The sequence below is a fragment of the Nicotiana tabacum genome, chromosome 1, assembly GCF_000715075.1.
Source record: "Nicotiana tabacum cultivar K326 chromosome 1, ASM71507v2, whole genome shotgun sequence".
Lineage (NCBI taxonomy): Eukaryota > Viridiplantae > Streptophyta > Magnoliopsida > Solanales > Solanaceae > Nicotiana > Nicotiana tabacum.
The window spans coordinates 122,237,915-122,258,152 of NC_134080.1; the positions used below are offsets into that span (position 1 = coordinate 122,237,915).

At 42.8% G+C, this 20,238-nt stretch overlaps 1 long non-coding RNA gene across 1 annotated transcript; it reads left to right on the forward strand.

Annotated features, from left to right (window-relative positions):
- Window positions 1-966: 966 nt before the first annotated feature.
- LOC107801552 (uncharacterized) lies at window positions 967-18,893 on the forward strand. The gene is made up of 2 exons (XR_001651659.2): window positions 967-1,458; window positions 17,213-18,893. It is a non-coding gene; the product is annotated as an uncharacterized LOC107801552 (long non-coding RNA).
- Window positions 18,894-20,238: the final 1,345 nt, after the last annotated feature.

Genomic DNA, 20,238 nt, shown 5'->3' on the forward strand with positions numbered 1-20,238 from the left:
AGAACTAGATGAACCAGCGGTTTACGGCTGATGAGCATCAAGATTCAGATCAGAGTCTGCATCAAGAACTAGCTAAGACTCGAGATCACGCTCCAAGAGATTTATAGATAGGAATCTTGTAACTCGTAGTTGATAGGCTTAGCTAGTTTAGATTTTTACTTTCCATTTTGGTGTAATAAGGAGTTCAGCAATTAGTAGCAACAGCAGCAACAGTGAAATCACAGTTTCCCGGTAGTCTCAGCTACCAAAACTTCTAGAACTACACTGACCTGATTCCTTTATAGCCAAGGATATGTAGGCAACTTCTGAAGCAAGGTTCGGTCAGGCTTTTTCAAAATGCTTCTTATGGAGTTTCAAATGGGCAAAAATCTCTCATAATTGCTCATTTTATCTTTGCCCGAAAATCCTTCGTGTCTCCGAGCAAAGAGGGGCAGCTGTGAGCACGTGATTTCTGCCCCACATGAATTACTCCTACAGAATTCCAAGGAATTAGATTTTTCTTTTAAATGTTTGTTATTTTAGGAATTATTGTAGAATTCTCTAATTATTTTTGCATTTTCTGTGCATGTCTAATTTTATTTAAGTCATGAAAAATACCAAAAATACCATGCATCACATTTAGGCTTGTTTTTATATTTTTAGAATTAATCAGTAATTATTTGTTTTATAGAAATTTGAAAATCACAAAAATAGATCATTTTCACATTTTTTGTCTTTTAATTTTTAGTTTATTGATTTTTCTCTTTTAATTTAGAATTAAGTGATGTTTATAATTTTTGTAATTAGTCAATTAGTTTAATTTCACATTTTTAGATAATCAAGGATTTTAATTTCTAGGATTTTTAGTTAAAGAAAAACAAAAAGAAAAAAGAAAAATAGGAATAAGAAATTGAAAAGGCGGGTTTTTAATTTATGTATTTAGACTATTTCATTAAGCCAAAAACCAACCCAAAGTTTAATCTAAACCTATTCCCAAATCCAACCCAAAACCGGATCGACCCATTAACCCTTTCCTTCTTAATACCCTAAAACACACATTATCAGACTAGACCTAAGCGATATAAGCGGAGAACTTTAGACAAGAGCAAAACGGCGCACCCTCAGCCGAGTTCTTCTTCTTCATTTTTCTCCAATCCACAACAAAAAAAAAATGAGACTCCCCTCCCAAATTCACATCGAATGAGACAAGATTAAGCACTCACCATCGGACCGAACTTTTGGTCCTTCGAAAGGCCAAGCCAAATAAAAAATGGAAAAACAGAACAAAAAGAAAAATTGAATGTTAAGATTGCTTCAATCTCTGCTCATTTTGATATATGTCGTGAGGATTTCAAGGCTCTTTTGATTCTAAAGATTATGCCTCCTTGCTATATTGCTGCTGTTCAAGTTTGTTGGGCTTCTTCACTTTATCTTAGCCTTTATTTGGCTATTCAAGCTTGTATTTGCTGATGTTTAGAGGTATTTATCTCAAATCTCAAAAATATAAGTGTTGTTTGGATATTCATGTGCTAAAAAACTTGCTGAAATTGCAAGGAAATGATATAATTTTTTGGGTTAAAATCTGATTTTTTTTTACTTCTTTTAGTCTAGTTTAATTAAAAGAGAAAATCCTTAATTAAAAGGTTTAAACAAGAACAGAGCACCATTGGTCAAGTAGTTTATGTTTGGGCGATGCTATTCTTCTTGATATTTAAAAGGCTATTTGATTTTTGTTTTTCATATGAAAAGTCACGGGTGTTGCAAAATTTGAGATCCTGCTGAATACTGTTTGTTACTGATTAGCTTGAAATGGAAAGATGTTTTAGTTTAGAATGATGTAGAATTTGAGGCTCACAACTTTGAAAGCTACTCTTTGCCAGACAAACAGTTTGAAAAAAAAATGGGGTTGTTCTGTTGTGAATTTCATTTTAGTAGTAGGATGAATGAATCATGTATTGGTAATGGAAATTATTCAAAGCTTTTGTATGTAATCTGACTATGTTTTTGATTTTGCTAAGATCTTTGTGCTTGTTGGATTTAATTCGGCTCAGCCCTGTGAGTAAGGCCTAATAGAGCCTCACTTTAGAATATTGATATAACCCAGTTGTTTTATTATTTTTACCACGTAACTGGACTAATTTGTTTGGGAGGCATCACATGACTAACTTGTTCCTACTTATTTAATTTGAATATGTTTGGAATTCTTTCAACCTGAAGGCTTTAACTTAATCACGCCCCATTGTAGGCTAGTGAATGTCCTAATTCTTTAAATAATCATACAAGTTAAAGTCTAGACCATTGTAATCCTACCAACGAAATCCTACTTCTTTAACCTTAACCATTAATCTCAAACATAGGAATTGAATAATTCAAACATCTAGTTTGCTTTAGGCGCTTAATTAAATTATCGTGGCTATGAGCACGGTTCCCGTGGCATAGTCGTGATACCTAATTCCCAAATTTGGGGGTGCATTTCATGTAACCCGATTATAACAACTTCAAATAATAAAACCCTTTGAAGCAAATTGAGGCGTGCCATGCCAAGCAAAATTTATAACCCATGGCCCTCATTTAATTAATACTAACTCTTTAAAGATGGAGGTGTTCCATTATTAAATTTTCCATGGCCCACGAAAACCTCTTATTAATTGGAACCATCATAGTTTGCTTTAGGCCCGATTTAGATTAGTATTGTGATTATATATACGTTCGCATAATATGATTGCAAATTTAACTCTAAAAAGACTCGAGGGATGCGTTCGCGCAACTTCAATAAATTTTTTCTTAAATAAATAAACAAGCACTATTAATCGTGGACAGGTTCGCGTGACATGATTTTTGATGCGCCGAAGGAAAAGAGTATACATACGCGTAACTCAATTCTTTAATTACGAATAGTCAAGTGGTTTTAAAAGCGGTAAAAAGATAATTTCACATAGGTTTTAGAAATGAGTAGTTTAACCATTAAACCAAGTATAAATTGCTAAGCGACCGTGCTAGAACCACGGAACCCGGGAATGCCTAACACCTTCTCCCAGGTTAACAGAATTTCTTATCTAGAATTTCTGGTTTGCAGACATAAAAAGGGAAAGTCGACATTTCCTCGATTTGGGATTTAAAATAAAGCGGTGACTTGGGACACCATAATTTATTCCAAGTGGTGACTCTGATTAAAATAAATAATCTCATTTCGAATAATATCACTTAAATTGGAAAAACTCCCTTATATACCCCTCGGGTGGTAAAAAGGAGGTATGACAAGTAGTACCATCCACCCTCCACCAGGTGATAAAATTCCCGACAAAGGACGGGATCAAAACCGTCTACGGGGAACAACACGCGGCAAGGGAAGTGTTCACTATACATGACATGGTACCAACGCTCATGCCTCCACCCCCGAATAAAACAACGAGCAAACCAGGTCTCGCCCCCGGTCGAACGTGACAAAACAGAGTAAAGATCCATGCCGCATCTCCGCCCCTGGGCAGTTATAATAGACCAATCCCAAGGCATCACCGGCATATCTCGTTTCAAGGTACGACCATTCTTTTTTTATTATTATTTCAAATTTTGAATTAAGCTTCGTGCAAGCACCCAATCGAAGCTGTCGGGATGTTAGTACTATTGCAAGACCTCGAGGCCCCAAAAGTGCACCCGTTGCACTCTTTTCCTTCGACCGACTTTTTACCCCAGAAGAAGGGTTTTTACCGGCAAGGTTTTTAATGAGGCAACGTCTGCAAGCCGCTTAAGGGGGAACTCCGCAAAATAAAATATTCAAGACTATCCCTGCGGCCGACTTTTGAATAGGCGAGGGGAATTCCCCCCGAAAAGCTGCCCACTCGAAGGAGTTTTGAAAAACTCCAAGTAAGGTTTCCTGTAGGAAAACGATATATCGGACCAAATGGCCGATATAGTCAAGCCCCGTCGGCAAAAACATGTATTATTGTATCGAGCAATCAAAAAATACCTTTTGTCAAAAAAAGAGGGGGGAGGGAACTCCTTCTCAGAATAGGGTAACAAATCATTTCACCAAAAACACCCCGAAAAACTCGGGAATGGGCCCCAGCAATCCAAACGCTCCAACAGCCTCCGAATCGAGGCTCTGAAATCACAAGAAATTTCAGGCAAGACAAACCTCCAAGTGATCGGCTTTGACCCGATATAGGTCAACTCAACAAAACAAAATATATTACGACAATGGATTGAAGGATGTATTCCAGCATCCCATTCTCCTAACAGGGAAATCACAGTATATTCCCGGCAGGGACCCCTTCGCCGGATGCATCCTAAAATGCTCGGAGACTTAGCATCAGCAATTCAGCACTCGCACAACCCCAGGGTTGGAACTCCGGACTCATAAAGCCCCTACAAGGCAACTCCGAGCTCACGAAAAGCGATCTTCATGCTTAAACAAATTCGATAAATCGGAGACTGTCATTCATCGCCAATCGCCATGCGCTGGAAAACCTAAAATTGTAAGACCCCTAGCGGGCAGACTCGGCGTAACCAGACCTATTCTACATTACAAAAACTGTAAGACCTCAACAGGCATGAAAAACTGTAAGACCTCAATAGGCATGACAAACTGTAAGAACTCAACGGGCATGAAAATCCCGAATTATAGGTTATACGTCGCATTTATAAGAGTCCCGAAAGGGCATACCCTCGGTGTAGACGCCTAAACTATCACTCAGGATAAAAAATGGCTCCGGCCAAATAAATATTACTACAATCAAAAACGGCTGATACAGCTAAACTAAGGTGGCTTGGGGATGCCCGACCGTCGCTAAACAAAAATCATAGGCCACTACTTCAAATATACTTCAGAAAGAACCGGTTAAAACATGCTTCCCTCAACAGGCAAAAACGAGCTTTGACCATGTCAGCTCCAAATCACAAGGCTTCGACCTACTCAGCCTACGAGCTATGAACCTTCCGAGGTGCTCAAACATCGCCGATAACGACTTGAAATCGAGGTTCTCCGGAACCGACGACGGGTCAGGGAAAACTATTTCAAAAGACCTTAACGAGCGGAAAACAAGCCTACAAATAGCCCGTGGGCAAAAACAGCGTAAGAGCCATTGTCACCAGCTAAGCAAGCCTCCGATCCACATATTAAAAAGGTCTCTACGGCCAAAACAGCGTAAGAGCCATTGTCACGAGCTTGAAAATATTGACAACTTGAGGATTAAAATAAGCTCGAATCGTAATCCGATTCGGAGACCGGATCCAAAATAGTTAACTATGCAAGCCTCCGGGCCACATATTAAAAGGTCTCAATGGCCAAAACAGCGTAAAAGACACGATCGCCTATCTAAAATTCAAAAGCACTTAAGGGTCAATTGAAGCTCGATTGAGGTCACTGCAACATGCACGACATAAATGCCACAGTCGCCAGCCGAGTAAGCCTCCGAGCCACGCACCTATGAGGTCACTTCGACCCGAAGAACAAGAGGTCACCATCGTCCGCCCATGCAGGCAGAAAGAGCTTAAGGGTCAATTGGAACTCGAGTCGCAATGCGACTTGGAGACTGGACTCAAAATAAGTAAACTACAACATGCTTAAGTGCACAGCATAAATGCCACTGTCGACCAGCCGAGCGAGCCTCCGAGCCACGCACCTGTAAGGTAACTTCAACCCAAAGCATAAAAGGTCATCGTCGACCGCCCACGCAGGCGAGAGAGAACTTAAGGGTCAAACTAAGCTCGAATCGCAATGCGACTCGGAGACTGGACCCAAAATAGTCGAAACAACAAGGTGCCCAAGGGCGAGAAATGAAGGCCACCATTGTCCGCTTATGCAGGCAGGAAAGAACTTAAAGTTCAGTTAAAACTCGAATCGCAACGCGACTCGGAGACTGGATCCAAAATAGCTGAAACAGCAAAATACCCAAAGGTAAGAAGTGAGAACAGTCACCATCCGCCCGCACGGGCACAAAAAGATTGAAGGGCAGGCAAGCTTAAATAAAGGCCTGACTCAGAGACCGAGCCTAAAACAGTTGAGCAACACATAGAGGCCCCAACACCTGGTCGCGTTAAGGATCGCGCTTGAAAGCCCCTGGGCCTGCCTGATCGGTTCTGAGTCCACGAGGATCCCGCCAAAGCATGGAAACCAGCCCACCAGATCGAAGGCGATACGGGAAGAAATACAAAAGAGGTAAAACTTCAAGATTTCTCTTATTTTATATATGTGCGAAAGGTCGTTTTCCATCTACAAACATGCTCTACATACAACAAAATACAAAGTGGCAAAATCTACACTCTACCCCTAAAGGGTTACGGCCTACCGGCCCCAGCCTCGCTCTTCGTGGCATCAGCAATAAGCAAACCGGGCATCACACCCTACCACCTTCGCTCTAACGAATCATGCTAGAAGGACAAAACCCTTGGCATGGGTCTCTTCAAAGCGTCCTGCCCAAAATATCTACGGCGAACGCATCCCTCGAAGGCTCGTTCCAACCCGACTCAATTGTTGGTGACAAGTCGCCACTCCTTCATCATCCTCGGACCAGCTTAGTACAATACCAATCCGGGCACCGCTTGTTCTCAATCCGAACTTTTGAGGAATCAAGCTATAGCTTCACAATCATATCCACTCAGGTCGAAGCTCAAAGCCTGCATTTGATACTTCAGGTATTCCTATCTCTAACGGCTACGCTCCTAAGGTCGAAAGGCGAAACGCTTATAGCAAGAAGACTCATGCCTCACAAAAAGGTTTCTGTAATGCGAGCTCCGATATTTCCCGAATCGCTAGTGCACCGACTCATCCCTTTTATCCCCTCACCAAGAAGCCCAAGGGGCCTACCCTCATCTAGGGCCCTCCAAAGTATAGCCCCTTGACGGAATAGCTCAAAGTCTGGGTCTGTTGGAGCCTTACAGAGGGAAAACCCTATAAGAAAGGGAAGACCCAAGATATGGAGGAATCATGCTAAAAACTACCGTGAAGTGAAGCCGACAAACCTACCCGATGACCGAGCACCTTCCTGATGGCTTAACCCTTATTAGCCCAAAGGAACCGATGCTCCGGAACCAAGGACTCCAGGAACGCCAGGCTCGAATGATGCACTCTCCTCAGGAACACGGGCCTGTCTCGCCCCGATAAAAGCTCCTCCATGATTACAAAACACACATCTCAATTATCACCGTGCCCGGTCTTTGTCGTGCCCCAAATAAGTAGCTGCTAAGGGCATGACCTAGCATCACCATGAAATCAGCGACCCCCGAGGACCCTCGGGAAGCAGAAGCAACCTCATGACTACATCTAAAAAGGGAAAGAACGAGTCAACACCAATCAAAGGCATCGACCATCGGCACAGCCTCTAGTTTCGAGGTAATGCTCAACCCCGAAGATCTCCGCCATAGCAAGACAGCACCCCAACAGACCAACAATGCCTGCGACAAATTAGCGTATAGCTTCAAAGGCCTCCTCTAGGAAAGGATAGTTTACGAAGAAATGGGAATCACTAACAAACGCCCGTGCAAAACAGACTCCGAGTAATAACCAGGGCGGCCTGAAGCACGGTCAGGCCTCTATTCGGAGATTGCCTCCAAGAAGTCACCGGCATCCCGAGACCGCGAGTCCTCGGGCAGATCTCTTCTCGAAGGCCATTATAAGGCCCGAAGATGTTATCCACGCTCTCACACAGGTAAAGGGCCCTGGCGGCCCAAGGTTATTGGCCTAATTCGGGTCCGGTTCGAGAAATCGCAAAAAAAACCACGCGAAGTTGTTTCATCAGCCAAAGGCCGGGAAGAATACTCAAGGCTAGTATCATAGGTGACGAAACAGGATCATGCACTCGAAGCTGCCAAAAATATAGAGAGATACAGCTAGTGTCGAAGGAAGAAATCAAGAAAATATCTTTGTATTTATACAAGTGTTCGCTTACAACGACCCTCGAGGGGTCCTTACATAAGATTACATTACATATGATTTCAAAAGCCCACAGGGGATCCTTACGAAAAAGTGAAGAAGTACAAGTGATATGCATACAATAGGAGCTTAAGGACCTAGCCTATTCATGTTGCATCTCCGTCATCATCCTCTCAGGCATATGACCTTAAACACAATATCTTCCAAGTCCGACCCCCTTGGGGACCACATCCCAATCCTTCCAGAATGGCATCTTCAAAAGGGAGGGTATGGAAAAGGAAGGCAGGGGAGAAGAGCAAAATGACGAAGGAGAAGCCGGAAGAACATGGGAAGTGGCGGTGAAAAATTTGGCTAGTATGAAATCCACCAGTACTACCATTTTGAAGCCACTTCTCGAGACGTCACCTCGGGCCGGAAGGTAACAGCCGGCAGATCCGCCGACACACCCTCCTGGAATCCAAAAGGGGTGTAACACACCGAGCCGAGGGAGGAGGGTGAGTAGCGGTGTATAATCCGAGCTCCCTCTTGAGCAGCGGTGCATAATCCAAAGCATCCCCGGGGTCGGAGGAACTCGGTCCTCTACCTCATCACCCCGGGGCAACGACAACAATAACAACAACAACACCAACAACAGTATCACAGCGGCACAACTTCGCCCAATCAAAAGAGGATCGAGGATTGGGCCACGGTACATATGGTGTAATATCTTGAGGATACAAGCTTCAAACATGACGAGATGGCAGAAATTCAAGATAGTAGGAAAGGAAGAAAAGATGGGTGTCAAAGGGAATTTGGATAAAAAGCCAACCACGAAAAGTACCATTTATAGGGAGGGCAAAGTAACCGACGGTGCTACCAACGCTCATGCCTCCACCCCCGAATAAAACAACGAGCAAACCAGGTCTCTCCCCCGGTCGAACGTGACAAAACAGAGTAAAGATCCATGCCGCATCTCCGCCCCTGGGCAGTTATAATAGACCAATCCCAAGGCATCACCGGCATATCTCGTTTCAAGGTACGACCATTCTTTTTTTATTATTATTTCAAATTTTGAATTAAGCTTCGTGCAAGCACCCAATCGAAGCTGTCGGGATGTTAGTACTATTGCAAGACCTCGAGGCCCCAAAAGTGCACCCGTTGCACTCTTTTCCTTCGACCGACTTTTTACCCCAGAAGAAGGGTTTTTACCGGCAAGGTTTTTAATGAGGCAACGTCTGCAAGCCGCTTAAGGGGGAACTCCGCAAAATAAAATATTCAAGACTATCCCTGCGGCCGACTTTTGAATAGGCGAGGGGAATTCCCCCCGAAAAGCTGCCCACTCGAAGGAGTTTTGAAAAACTCCAAGTAAGGTTTCCTGTAGGAAAACGATATATCGGACCAAATGGCCGATATAGTCAAGCCCCGTCGGCAAAAACATGTATTATTGTATCGAGCAATCAAAAAATACCTTTTGTCAAAAAAAGAGGGGGGAGGGAACTCCTTCTCAGAATAGGGTAACAAATCATTTCACCAAAAACACCCCGAAAAACTCGGGAATGGGCCCCAGCAATCCAAACGCTCCAACAGCCTCCGAATCGAGGCTCTGAAATCACAAGAAATTTCAGGCAAGACAAACCTCCAAGTGATCGGCTTTGACCCGATATAGGTCAACTCAACAAAACAAAATATATTACGACAATGGATTGAAGGATGTATTCCAGCATCCCATTCTCCTAACAGGGAAATCACAGTATATTCCCGGCAGGGACCCCTTCGCCGGATGCATCCTAAAATGCTCGGAGACTTAGCATCAGCAATTCAGCACTCGCACAACCCCAGGGTTGGAACTCCGGACTCATAAAGCCCCTACAAGGCAACTCCGAGCTCACGAAAAGCGATCTTCATGCTTAAACAAATTCGATAAATCGGAGACTGTCATTCATCGCCAATCGCCATGCGCTGGAAAACCTAAAATTGTAAGACCCCTAGCGGGCAGACTCGGCGTAACCAGACCTATTCTACATTACAAAAACTGTAAGACCTCAACAGGCATGAAAAACTGTAAGACCTCAATAGGCATGACAAACTGTAAGAACTCAACGGGCATGAAAATCCCGAATTATAGGTTATACGTCGCATTTATAAGAGTCCCGAAAGGGCATACCCTCGGTGTAGACGCCTAAACTATCACTCAGGATAAAAAATGGCTCCGGCCAAATAAATATTACTACAATCAAAAACGGCTGATACAGCTAAACTAAGGTGGCTTGGGGATGCCCGACCGTCGCTAAACAAAAATCATAGGCCACTACTTCAAATATACTTCAGAAAGAACCGGTTAAAACATGCTTCCCTCAACAGGCAAAAACGAGCTTTGACCATGTCAGCTCCAAATCACAAGGCTTCGACCTACTCAGCCTACGAGCTATGAACCTTCCGAGGTGCTCAAACATCGCCGATAACGACTTGAAATCGAGGTTCTCCGGAACCGACGACGGGTCAGGGAAAACTATTTCAAAAGACCTTAACGAGCGGAAAACAAGCCTACAAATAGCCCGTGGGCAAAAACAGCGTAAGAGCCATTGTCACCAGCTAAGCAAGCCTCCGATCCACATATTAAAAAGGTCTCTACGGCCAAAACAGCGTAAGAGCCATTGTCACGAGCTTGAAAATATTGACAACTTGAGGATTAAAATAAGCTCGAATCGTAATCCGATTCGGAGACCGGATCCAAAATAGTTAACTATGCAAGCCTCCGGGCCACATATTAAAAGGTCTCAATGGCCAAAACAGCGTAAAAAACACGATCGCCTATCTAAAATTCAAAAGCACTTAAGGGTCAATTGAAGCTCGATTGAGGTCACTGCAACATGCACGACATAAATGCCACAGTCGCCAGCCGAGTAAGCCTCCGAGCCACGCACCTATGAGGTCACTTCGACCCGAAGAACAAGAGGTCACCATCGTCCGCCCATGCAGGCAGAAAGAGCTTAAGGGTCAATTGGAACTCGAGTCGCAATGCGACTTGGAGACTGGACTCAAAATAAGTAAACTACAACATGCTTAAGTGCACAGCATAAATGCCACTGTCGACCAGCCGAGCGAGCCTCCGAGCCACGCACCTGTAAGGTAACTTCAACCCAAAGCATAAAAGGTCATCGTCGACCGCCCACGCAGGCGAGAGAGAACTTAAGGGTCAAACTAAGCTCGAATCGCAATGCGACTCGGAGACTGGACCCAAAATAGTCGAAACAACAAGGTGCCCAAGGGCGAGAAATGAAGGCCACCATTGTCCGCTTATGCAGGCAGGAAAGAACTTAAAGTTCAGTTAAAACTCGAATCGCAACGCGACTCGGAGACTGGATCCAAAATAGCTGAAACAGCAAAATACCCAAAGGTAAGAAGTGAGAACAGTCACCATCCGCCCGCACGGGCACAAAAAGATTGAAGGGCAGGCAAGCTTAAATAAAGGCCTGACTCAGAGACCGAGCCTAAAACAGTTGAGCAACACATAGAGGCCCCAACACCTGGTCGCGTTAAGGATCGCGCTTGAAAGCCCCTGGGCCTGCCTGATCGGTTCTGAGTCCACGAGGATCCCGCCAAAGCATGGAAACCAGCCCACCAGATCGAAGGCGATACGGGAAGAAATACAAAAGAGGTAAAACTTCAAGATTTCTCTTATTTTATATATGTGCGAAAGGTCGTTTTCCATCTACAAACATGCTCTACATACAACAAAATACAAAGTGGCAAAATCTACACTCTACCCCTAAAGGGTTACGGCCTACCGGCCCCAGCCTCGCTCTTCGTGGCATCAGCAATAAGCAAACCGGGCATCACACCCTACCACCTTCGCTCTAACGAATCATGCTAGAAGGACAAAACCCTTGGCATGGGTCTCTTCAAAGCGTCCTGCCCAAAATATCTACGGCGAACGCATCCCTCGAAGGCTCGTTCCAACCCGACTCAATTGTTGGTGACAAGTCGCCACTCCTTCATCATCCTCGGACCAGCTTAGTACAATACCAATCCGGGCACCGCTTGTTCTCAATCCGAACTTTTGAGGAATCAAGCTATAGCTTCACAATCATATCCACTCAGGTCGAAGCTCAAAGCCTGCATTTGATACTTCAGGTATTCCTATCTCTAACGGCTACGCTCCTAAGGTCGAAAGGCGAAACGCTTATAGCAAGAAGACTCATGCCTCACAAAAAGGTTTCTGTAATGCGAGCTCCGATATTTCCCGAATCGCTAGTGCACCGACTCATGCCTTTTATCCCCTCACCAAGAAGCCCAAGGGGCCTACCCTCATCTAGGGCCCTCCAAAGTATAGCCCCTTGACGGAATAGCTCAAAGTCTGGGTCTGTTGGAGCCTTACAGAGGGAAAACCCTATAAGAAAGGGAAGACCCAAGATATGGAGGAATCATGCTAAAAACTACCGTGAAGTGAAGCCGACAAACCTACCCGATGACCGAGCACCTTCCTGATGGCTTAACCCTTATTAGCCCAAAGGAACCGATGCTCCGGAACCAAGGACTCCAGGAACGCCAGGCTCGAATGATGCACTCTCCTCAGGAACACGGGCCTGTCTCGCCCCGATAAAAGCTCCTCCATGATTACAAAACACACATCTCAATTATCACCGTGCCCGGTCTTTGTCGTGCCCCAAATAAGTAGCTGCTAAGGGCATGACCTAGCATCACCATGAAATCAGCGACCCCCGAGGACCCTCGGGAAGCAGAAGCAACCTCATGACTACATCTAAAAAGGGAAAGAACGAGTCAACACCAATCAAAGGCATCGACCATCGGCACAGCCTCTAGTTTCGAGGTAATGCTCAACCCCGAAGATCTCCGCCATAGCAAGACAGCACCCCAACAGACCAACAATGCCTGCGACAAATTAGCGTATAGCTTCAAAGGCCTCCTCTAGGAAAGGATAGTTTACGAAGAAATGGGAATCACTAACAAACGCCCGTGCAAAACAGACTCCGAGTAATAACCAGGGCGGCCTGAAGCACGGTCAGGCCTCTATTCGGAGATTGCCTCCAAGAAGTCACCGGCATCCCGAGACCGCGAGTCCTCGGGCAGATCTCTTCTCGAAGGCCATTATAAGGCCCGAAGATGTTATCCACGCTCTCACACAGGTAAAGGGCCCTGGCGGCCCAAGGTTATTGGCCTAATTCGGGTCCGGTTCGAGAAATCGCAAAAAAAACCACGCGAAGTTGTTTCATCAGCCAAAGGCCGGGAAGAATACTCAAGGCTAGTATCATAGGTGACGAAACAGGATCATGCACTCGAAGCTGCCAAAAATATAGAGAGATACAGCTAGTGTCGAAGGAAGAAATCAAGAAAATATCTTTGTATTTATACAAGTGTTCGCTTACAACGACCCTCGAGGGGTCCTTACATAAGATTACATTACATATGATTTCAAAAGCCCACAGGGGATCCTTACGAAAAAGTGAAGAAGTACAAGTGATATGCATACAATAGGAGCTTAAGGACCTAGCCTATTCATGTTGCGTCTCCGTCATCATCCTCTCAGGAATATGACCTTAAACACAATATCTTCCAAGTCCGACCCCCTTGGGGACCACATCCCAATCCTTCCAGAATGGCATCTTCAAAAGGGAGGGTATGGAAAAGGAAGGCAGGGGAGAAGAGCAAAATGACGAAGGAGAAGCCGGAAGAACATGGGAAGTGGCGGTGAAAAATTTGGCTAGTATGAAATCCACCAGTACTACCATTTTGAAGCCACTTCTCGAGACGTCACCTCGGGCCGGAAGGTAACAGCCGGCAGATCCGCCGACACACCCTCCTGGAATCCAAAAGGGGTGTAACACACCGAGCCGAGGGAGGAGAGTGAGTAGCGGTGTATAATCCGAGCTCCCTCTTGAGCAGCGGTGCATAATCCAAAGCATCCCCGGGGTCGGAGGAACTCGGTCCTCTACCTCATCACCCCGGGGCAACGACAACAATAACAACAACAACACCAACAACAGTATCACAGCGGCACAACTTCGCCCAATCAAAAGAGGATCGAGGATTGGGCCACGGTACATATGGTGTAATATCTTGAGGATACAAGCTTCAAACATGACGAGATGGCAGAAATTCAAGATAGTAGGAAAGGAAGAAAAGATGGGTGTCAAAGGGAATTTGGATAAAAAGCCAACCACGAAAAGTACCATTTATAGGGAGGGCAAAGTAACCGACGGTGCCATCACCGCCCTTGAAAAGCGTAACAGCAGGCGCAATCAATGCGTTCATAGAAGCTGAACCGATAACAACGAAGATCAAAGAATCGCGACGTTTTGAGTAATCCTAGAGAACCGGAAAGGCGAAGCGCCTTGACACCTGTAAAAAGAGGACTGCACCGTCAGCACGACGTCATAATGGGAGATTGAGAAGTGGGGTGTCAAAATCATTTCTTATCACTTCCCCCTAAAAATGTGGAGATTATCTGTGCACGGTGAAATTTGGGAGGCCAATTTCTCCTCGACTGAATACCTCGAGGGGTGATCTCAGAAGCCCGGGATCTCGAGCCAGTCACGCCCTCAAGATCTGTCGGTATCCTACCAAGGATAATGTCGACTAAAGCCCCGATGAACACAGGGATCTCCTGAGGAATACACCCGGGGTCAATCAGGTCTATTCAAGCGGCTCGACATCAGCCCATGCATACATCACAAAGTTATCCGGTTGTCCTAACCTATTTCTTTTATCATGTAACGTATCTTGTACGAAGATGGGACTTTCCACTTTCTATAAAAGGGGAGTCGCTAACACCCTGTAAAGTCAGAGCTCCAACTTTTATCCACAAGTGCAATAATATCTTCTCTCTCTTTCTCCTCTCTAACTCTCTTGCCCTCACTAGCTCGAAGCCACTTAGCTTTATTGCCTTCTTGTCTGTTCTTTGTTTATCACTTGGTATTAGCCCGAAGTCTCCTTAATCTCCATCGCTTTCTTACTTGTTCTTCACCATATAACTTAGTATTGTCCATAAAGAGCCTTATTTAATTATATCTTCAACTGTTATCCCATCCCCGATTATCCCCGATAGTTCGAATTCGACCCTGACGTCGACCGCGAGGTCCCCCATCGACCAGATCTACACCCGGGAGCAGGCCCTTTGGTTCGATTACTATCTCGCTTTAGCTTTCTTTTCGTTATTAAACTCCATATTATTAGCATCAACTGCTCTAACAACTAGCTCAAAAATAGATCACGTATTTTTAGAACCCCATTTACAAATTTAATTGTTGTTACCATTTTCATGGTAAACACACTACAAGGCGATGGTGAGAAGAGAAATGAGAGAGGTCAGCTCGTGAAAACCTGCAAAGGGCACCACTAATCAAAAAAGAGGATCTTCAGTCACTGACGTTGACACAGTCCTGGGCAAGGTTTCTCAGTTTCGAGGCAAAAATTGTGATGAACTTCTGAGAGTTGGACGGTTTACACAAATCAGGCATCTAGTCCAACAGACATGTCATGTTCATTGAAGTTCGCATGTACTCCAGACTAGTCCTTCTTTCCTTTCCCCGAAAGGGATACTTCTTGTTTTAAACGCATTCTTCATTCCATTTTTTGTTTTCTTTGAATCCCTTTTGGTCTAGCTCTGTTCCAAAACTAAGACAAAGAAAGGATGGTAAGACTCATTTACAGGGTTCTCATTTAATGCAAGCTAATATGCAAAAAGGCACCCAGCCTCGTCGGGGGCATCAAGTCAACCTCGACCGGCCATGGCGGCTGATGTTTTGAAATTAAAAAACTCCTGAAAAGAAAGGAAATCAAAGTCAAATGCCCACAAAGGCAAAATGAAGTTAAAAAGGTTGAGTCCCACGTGGCTAACCGTCTTGGCAAAGGTTTGAAAAGCCCAGGCACCCAAATGATCTTAAATTAAAGTTGGAAGAAAGAAGCTAGAAATGAAAGGCCTACGAAGGCGAAACAAAGTTAGAAAAGGTTAAGTCCCACGTGACTAGCCGTTGCAGCAAAGTTTGAGGAGCCAAAAGTTCCCCAATGCTCCGAAGTTCAAAAAAAGTCAAAAGGGAAAGGCCTACGAAGGAAACATAAAGTCGAAAAGGTTGAGTTCCACTGACCAACCATCATGGCAAAGTCTGGAAAAACCAGAGGTTCTCCAGGGCCTGAAATGAAATCGGTCCTCAGGGAACAAGTAGTTGCAGTTGAGACCTTCATCAAAGAAACTGGGCCGAGATCAAGTGATTGAAATGCTCAAGGCAACCAACCACCATTTTAAACTGACTAATTGTTCTTTGTTTGAAAAACAGGAAACAAGTGCAATCCAAAGCAACCTTGCAAGAAGCAGGTGCAACCAAAAGAAACTGCGCAAGGGCTAGAAACAGCTTTGAAGCAATAATCAATCCAAAAGGGAAGTCTCCTCCAAATTCTTTCTTGCATTTTTACTCATTTTCTTAAAATTAAAAAAATTTAAAAAAATTGAAATGAAAAGAAAGAAGAAGAAAAATTCAAAATCATGGTAGCATAGGGTCTCCAATCTCTAGCTACGTCTTTTCCAACATAGGGTCCCACTCCCTAGTGATGCCAGTATAACCTGGTAATCTTTTCCGACATAGGGTCCCACTATCTAGCTTATGCCAGCATAACTTGGTAATCTTTTTCAACATAGGGTCCCACCCCTAGTTGATCTCGGCATAACCCGATGACTTTCCCGTCATAACCCGAGGACCTTTCCGGCATAACCCAATGACTTCCCCGGTATAACCCGAGGACCTTTCCCGCATAACTCGATGACCTCCCCGGTATAACGCGAGGACCTTCCCGGCATAACCCGATGACTTCCCCGGCATAACCCGAGGACCTTTCTGGCATAACCTGATGACTTCCTCGGCATAACCCGAGGACCTTTCCGGCATAACCCGATGACTTCCCCGGCATAACCCGAGGACCTTTCCGGCATAACCCGATGACTTTCCCGACATAACTCGAGGACCTTTTCGGCATAACTCGATGACTTTCCTGGCATAACCTGAGGACTTTTCCAGCATAACTCAATAATTTTTCCAGCATAACCTGGTAATTTTTTCCAACATAGGGTCCCATTCCCTAGCTGATGCCAGCATAACCTGTTAATCTTTTCCGGCACAGGGTCTCATTCCTTTATTGATGCCAGCATAACCTAGTAATCTTTCCAACTTAGGGTCTCCGATCCCCATTTGATTTCATTTTAGATATAAGGATTCACTCCCTAATCTCTTTTTCCCAAGGATATACAATCTTGATTTTATTGCTTTTAATAAAGAAGTAGTTTAGATTTTGTTACAATAACTCACGAAATTTTCCTAGTGAAAACTGGGGCAAAAATATTTTATTCGTTTGTTTGTTTTGGTGCCTGAACAGGTTTTTACCGTGAGGCACAAAGTTTGATATGACCAAATGAAGAAATCTCAATCCACATAAAAGAAAATAATTGAACTCTAAGTGTAGAAGCGAAGAAAAAATGTGGACTGCTCAAGATTTGATTGAAGTCACAAGCTTTGCATGTCCCGCCTTGATCCGAGAAGTAGAAAAAGGAATGAACCAGCGGTTACAGCTAACGAGCATCAAGATTCAGATCAGAGTCTGCAGGAAAAACCAGCCAAGACTCAAGATCAAGCTTTAGAAGGTTTATAGATAGGAATCTTGTAACTCGTAGTTGATAGGCTTAGCTAGTTCAGCTTTTTATTTTTTTATTTTTGTGAAATAAGGAGCTCAGCAAGCAGAAACAGCAGCAACAGTAGTGAAATCACAGTTTCTCGGTAGTCCCAGCTACCAAAACTTCCATAACTACACCGACCTGATTCCTTTATAGCTAAGGATAAGTTGGCAACCTTCGAAGCAAGGGTCGGCCAAACTTTTTCAAAATGCTTCCAAATGGAGTTTCAAACGGGCAAAAATTACTCGTAGTTGCTTACTTTATCTTTGCCCGAAAACTCTTCATGTTTCTGAGCAAAGAGGGGCAGTAGTGAGCACCTAATGTTCGCCCCACATGGAAATAACTCCTAAAAATAGACCAAAAATAATCTTTAAGGGATTTTAGAAGTTTTTCTTTATTTAGTTGCATTTCATGCATTTTTAATATTTTAAACCATAGAAAAATTATAAAAATTGTCACGGTTTAACTTCATGCTATCTTAGGTTCAATTTGCATGTAGTAATTAATTTTATTAAGCAAAAATCACAAAAATGGTCATTTTTATATATTTAGATTTTAGCCTTTAACATTAGCATATTTTTCTTTAATTTTAAGTTAATTAGTTGTTTTAATGTTAAAAATAGATAAAGAATTTTAATTTCTACAAAAATAGATTGATTTAGGATTTTAATTAATTGGAGAAAAGAAAAAAACAAAGAAATAGAAAATAAGAAGAATATATTTTGGTCTTGTTTCTTTTAAAATACTTGGCCTGGGCCAATTCCTAAAAAGGCCCATTTTTTCTCTTTTTTGCCCAACCCAATACCCTCCTAGCCCAAACTCTATTTTCATTAAAAAGCAAAACCTAGAGAAGAGAGAATCAGATTTTTAGACCTAAAAAGAGATCAGAGACTCTCCCCTCTTGAAAACTGAGAAACGGGCATCTACACCATCCCTCTTCTTCTTTTATTTTTCTCCAAACCTAAAAATCCAGAGATCAAATCTTCCTGTTCCCTAAGGCTAACGAGAGACAGTCGCACCTCTAAAAGGGAGCTTTCTTCTTCTTCAAACAAAAAATCATAGCAGCGATTAAAATTTTTATGACTCTTTTTATTTTGGAAAAGAGACACAAGCATGACTTAGGACAGAGAGAGAAGAAACGACTAGGTTCGGGGCTCCAAAAATGAGAGGTTTCAGGAGAAAAATAGGATAAAAAATTGAGAAAAAACTAAGGGTTCTACTGTTGTTGCTTATGTTGTATTGTTTAAGCTTGGTTGAGCTCCAGATTTCATTATTTTGACCGTTATTTGGTCATTGTTCTATTGTTCTCTGCTATAGGTATGTGGAAATTTACATGTTGTCATGTACTCTGATGTTTGTGAATGAAATCTGTGTTGTTCATGTTAAGCCTGTGATGGATCTCCAAGATTTAGTATGTTTAATTTCCAAATCTGCCTGAATTCTCCTTCTCTGATTAATATCTGATGCTATAATACATGTTTCAATTAAATGTCCAAGTTATTAGGTAATTGTTGGTTAAGTTGATACAGTTTGTTGACAAAATTCACTTCCTAAAAGCAATGATTCATGTTTAAAATGAGCTTAAGGATTAAACTGATTCCAATTGTCTTTAAGTTGTTTGATTAATGATAGTTGCTTCCGTGTAAATTGAAATCTGCTTGGGGAAATGAAAGCCTGCGGAATAAGGAAATCCATTTTCATGGAACTTAGTTTAACTAGAGAACCTAACTCCCAAAATTCCAAAAAGCTAAGAGCTCACGGACGCTAGCTAATAGGATTATTTGTACAGTTAAGAAGGATATTACAAGGTATTATTCTTTGCTTATGACAAATCAAACACTTGTTGTTTATATTGGGAATTTAGTTGATAGTACTTATACTAGTGTTTACAATGTGAAACTTTTATTCACTTTCATCCTGCTGAAGAAAAACATAGTGATATTGAGCTGAATTCGGATTACTCTTATAAACCATTTGATTCTGGGGCTGATTTGATCTTACCCATTTTAACAATTTTGCCTTTAAATGATGGTTTGTGGTTTGGAAGGATGAGATATTTTGTTTGGATCTTTTGCAAGTTGGAAATTGAAAATTTTACCTTTTTGTCTTTCATGAGCTAAAAGACTCATAGGAGTGATGAATGCACTGTTGTCAATTCATGTCAATGCAAAGTTTTATTTGGTAGGCTTCCTTTCTTTATCTTGTACAATTACATTTTATCTATAAATTCGTGACATTTACAATTAATCTTAAACTTAGGAGTGGAACAAATTATGAACATCGTACCTTGCTTTAGGCACGATTAATAATAATTATCGTGGCTATGGGTACGGTTCACGTGGCATGGTCACCATATATAATCCCCAATTCAGGTGTGCACTTCATGTGACCCAATCAGAACAACTTCGAACAATAATAAAATAAACATGTCGCGAATCGCGGGTGCATTTCATGTAGTGTGGATTGTTGTGTGTTCCAAAACGGCAAGTGTACAACAATCGTAACTTTTTCAAGAAATAATTCTATAAATCTTAAAAGCGGTTAAAATAATTAAAAGCTGTTATAAAGTTAAAAATGCACATTAGGTTTAAAACATGTAGTAAATCAAATAATTAGGCCAATTATTAATAGTTAAGCGACCGTGCTCGAACCACAAAACCCGGGAATACCTAACACCTTCTCCTGGGTTAACAAAATTACTTACTTAGAATTTCTGGTTTCGCAGACTTTT